At 40.3% G+C, this 4,590-nt stretch overlaps 1 pseudogene; it reads right to left on the bottom strand.

The window, feature by feature from the left end:
* Nucleotides 1-3,340: 3,340 nt before the first annotated feature.
* On the bottom strand, nt 3,341-4,303 carry LOC103078733 (heterogeneous nuclear ribonucleoprotein A1 pseudogene; annotated as a pseudogene).
* Nucleotides 4,304-4,590: the final 287 nt, after the last annotated feature.

The following is a 4,590-nucleotide window of genomic DNA, read 5'->3' as shown; positions in this document are numbered from 1 at the left end:
ACTCTTTCCATTTTGATTGGAGCATTTAGTCCATTGACATTTAAAGTAATCATTGATAGTTATGTACTTATTGCCATTTTATTCCTTGTTTTCCAGTTGTTTTTGTGGTTCTTTGTTCCATTCTTCTTCTTTTTGTTTTTCCTTTTGTGGTTTGATGATTTTCTTTTGTAGTATGCTTGAGTTCCTTTCTTTTTGGTTTTTGTGAATCTATTGTATGTTTTTGATTTGTGGCTTCCCTGGTTTTCAAGTATGTTGACCCATAACTGTATCTATCTACTTACTTTAGACTGATAGTCATAATAGTTCAAGCACATTCTAAAAATCTACATTATTAACTCTCCTCTCCCACTTTTGTAATTTTTATATCCTATTTTACATCTGTATGTTTATTATTTTGATTTTAATTGTAGTTACAATTACTTTTACAAAATTTTTGGACGGTTTTTTAATCTATGTCCTGGCTTATCTAAGTGATCTTTAGTCCTGACTATATATTTGCCTTTCCTATTATGATTTTTCCCTTTCCTGTAGATTTTTGTTTCTTTTCTATTTAGATAAGACCCTTCAATTTTTATTTTAGGGTAGGTTTAGTATTGTTGAATTCTTTTAGCTTTTGCTTGTCGGAGGAATTCTTTATCTCTTCTTCTATTCTAAATGATAATCTTGCTGGGTAGAATATCCTAGGTTGCACGTTTTTCCCTTTCAGGACTTGGTCTGCACAGTTTCTGCAGAGAAATTGTCTAATAGCTTTATGTGGGTTTCCTTGTAATTGACTCTTTGTTTTTCTCTTGCTGCCTTTAGAATTCTCTCTTTAACTATTGCTATTTTAATTATGATATATCTTGGTGTGGGTCTAATTGGGTTCATCTTGTTTGGGATACTCTGTGCTTCCTGCACCTGAATATCTGTTTCCATCTTTAGGTTTGGAAATTTTTCAGCCATAATTTCTTAAATACATTTTTTTAAGTTAAGTATTTTTTTAAATTAATTAACGAATTTATTTATTTTTTGGCTGTGTTCGGTCTTCATTGCTGTGCGGGCTTTCTCTAGTTGCGGAGAGTGGGGGCTACTCTTCGTTGCAGTGCATGGGCATCTCATTGTGGTGGGTTCTCTTGTTATAGAGCACAGGCTCTAGGTGCGTGGGATTCAGTAGTTGTGGCATGCAAGCTCAGTAGTTGTGGCACACAGGCTCAGTAGTTGTGGCACACAGGCTTAGTAGTTGTGGCACACAGGCTTAGTTGCTCTATGGCATGTGGGATCTTCCCAGACCAGGGCTCAAACCTGTGTCCCTTGCATTGGCAGGTGGATTCTTAACCACTGCACCCCCAGGGGAGTCCCTTAAATACATTTTTAATGCCCTTCTCTCTCTCCTACTTCTTCTGGAGCCCCTATTATGTGTAACTTGGCATGCTTTGTACTATCCCATAGATCTTGTATTTATTTAAATTTAATTTTATTTCTCTGTTTTTATACAGCAGGTTCTTATTAGTTACCTAGTTTATACATATTAGTGTGTATATGTCAATCCTAATCTCCCTATTTATCCCACCACCACCACCACCACCACCACCACCACCACCCCAACCTGCTTTCCCCCCTTGGTGTCCATACGTTGTTCTCTACATCTGTGTCTCTATTTCTGCCTTGCAAACCAGTTCATCTGTACTATTTTTCTAGATTCTAGATACATATACATATTGTATATGTATGCGTTAATATACAATATTTGTTTTTCTCTTTCTGACTCAATTCACTCTGTATGACAGTCTCTAAGTCCATCCACATCTCTACAAATGACCCAATTTTGTTCCTTTTTATGGCTGAGTAATATTCCATTGTATGTATGTGCCACATCTTCTTTATCCACTCACCTGTTGATGGACACTTAGGTTGCTTCCATGTCCTGGCTATTGTAAATAGAGCTGCAATGAACATTGTGGTACATGACTCTTTTTGAATCATGGTTTTCTCCAGGTATATGCCCAGTAGTGGGATTGCTGGGTCATATGGTAATTCTATTTTAATTTTTTTTCCCTAGTGATAAACAAATCTCTATCCTACTAAGTACAATGGCACTGAAATTGAGGGCACCAAAGGGAGGGCTCAAAGGAAGCTATGTACAACTAACAGTGATTGGATATTAAATAAACTGTTATAAAGTTTTAGAAATCATTTTCTATACAAAAAACATTTTAGAATGGTTGTGTCATCTTGTGCCGTATTTAAAGGAAAACTGCAGTTAGCATAAATTAACGTAGATAATATGGTTCCTTACCATATCAGCAAATTTTTATCTCCATATAGATAATTACTAGTGTGTCATTCCATAACCCTATATAAAGACCCACCCAACCAGAACAGAAACCACAGTTTTCCTTTAATGTAAGCCTGTTTTTGTGTTAAGAGTAAAATCCTTACTGGTACTGGTCAGTTTAAAAATGTCTCCTGAAAACTTCTAATTTGTGGATTCATGGGGTGGCATTAAGCATCTGATTTCTATTCTTTGGCAGAGTTTTAAAGTTGAATTGTGATAGAAGCATTCAACATTATCAGGGGTAGTGGGTAGCGAAGGTCCAAAGCTCTACCAGTCCCAAATCCATACAGTTGTCATTCCAAAGAAGAGGGTATTAAATCATTTATTGATTACATATGATAATGGATGATACACAAGCTTCATTCCCACCTATAACTTTATCTGGTACCATAATTCAATTTAGATATATTGCATAGGATATGTGCCAACAATCATATTAATAACCAAAAAACTCCATGGCTTTGCTTGGGTGACCCTTTTCACAGTGAACTCCAGGTCACAACACAGTAACTGTCAGTTCAGCTTCACCAAGGTTTCTGAAGACAATAGCTTCTCTACCAAAGCAGGCTGTAAATAAAGTTTGAATGGAACCTGGCATCACCCTGAAGGAATTCTAACTTCACACTGTTGGGGTAGCTTACCAAAATGGCTTCAGAGTAGACTAACGTTACACAGCACATTTAATAAAAAGACACACTTATTCAGCATCATGATCAGACTATTACACTTAACAGTCAACAGCATGCGTACAAAAAAAAAAAAATCTACATTAGAACCCTTTGTTGGAATGCTTTACACTTTCCACAGAACAGAAACTAAGATAATCTGTTATACAATTAGTCACAAGTACAGTCCTCAAGTTTTTTTGCCCATACACATGAGTACTGTCTAAAACATGTCTTCTTTCTAGAAGCTAGGCCCTGCCACCATGGTGCTTGGCTGAGTTCACAAATCTCTTGTACCCTGTAGCTTCCCTATCACTTCCCTGGCTCTCCTCTTCTGCTAAGCTTTGTTTCCTGGCAGTAATTACAACTTCCTGCCACTGCCATAGCTACTGCTGCTGCTGGAACCACCATAGCTACCTTGGTTTTGTGGTTTGGCAAAGTATTGGCTTCCACCACCATAGGGGCCAGAACTTCTGACTCCAAAGTTTCCTCCTTTCATGGGTCCAAAATTTGAAAATTGATTGTTGTAATTGCCAAAATCATTGTAGCTTCCACCACCTCCAAAATTGCTCCCATCATTATCAAATCCATTATAGCCACCCCCACTGCCACCATAGCCACCACCACCGTGGCTGCCACCAAAGCCAGCTCCACGACCAAAGTTTCCTCCACCACCAAAGTTGTCATTCCCACCAAAACCACCTCCACGACGACCACCAAAGCTTCCAGAACCACTATGACCTCTTTGGCTGGATGAAGCACTAGCCACCTCTTGCTGAGATAGGGCTTTCCTTACTTCACAGTTGTGGCCATTCACAGTGTGGTATTTCTGAATGACAGTCTTGTCTATGGAGTCATGGTCATCAAAGGATATGAAAGCAAAGCCTCTTTTTTTGCCACTGCCTTGGTCGATCATAATTTCAGTCACTTCAATTTTCCCATACTGTTCAAAATAATCTCTTAGGTGGTGTTCTTCAGTGTCTTCTTTAATGCCACCAACAAAAATCTTTTTCACAGTTAAGTGGGCACCAGGTCTTTGAGAATCTTCTCTTGAGACGGCCCTCTTTGGTTCCCCAACTCTTCCATCCACCTCGTGTGGCCTTGCCTTCATGGCCGCACCCACCTCCTCCACAGTAGCATACATGACAACCCGGAAGCCTCTGGAGCACCTGGTGCTTGGATCCCTCATTACCACACAGTCTGTGCGTGCTCCCCACTGCTCACAATGGCTCCTCAGGCTCCCATCGGTTGTTTCAAAGCTCAAACCTCTGATGAAGAGCTTCCGCAGCTGTTTGGGCTCTTTGGGAGACTCTGACTTAGACATGACGACAGTGGAGGTGGGGGATGTCAACGATGCTTACTCGGTGGTGTCCATGGGCAGAAAGCTATTTGAATTTCTTTTGTTTGTTTGTTTGTTTTTTGTGGTACGCGGGCCTCTCACTGTTGTGGCCTCTCCCGTTGCAGAGCACAGGCTCCGGACACGCAGGCTCAGCGGCCATGGCTCACAGGCCTAGTTGCTCCGCGGCATGTGGGATCCTCCAAGACCGGGGCATGAACCTGTGTCCCCTGCATTGGCAGGCAGACTCTCAACCACTGCGCCACCAGGGAAGC

Source organism: Lipotes vexillifer, unplaced genomic scaffold (assembly GCF_000442215.2).
Source record: "Lipotes vexillifer unplaced genomic scaffold, Lipotes_vexillifer_v1.1 scaffold690, whole genome shotgun sequence".
Classification (NCBI taxonomy): domain Eukaryota; kingdom Metazoa; phylum Chordata; class Mammalia; order Artiodactyla; family Lipotidae; genus Lipotes; species Lipotes vexillifer.
The sequence above is the reverse complement of the archived record's forward strand: the minus strand, read 5'-3'. Positions and strand labels throughout refer to the sequence as shown.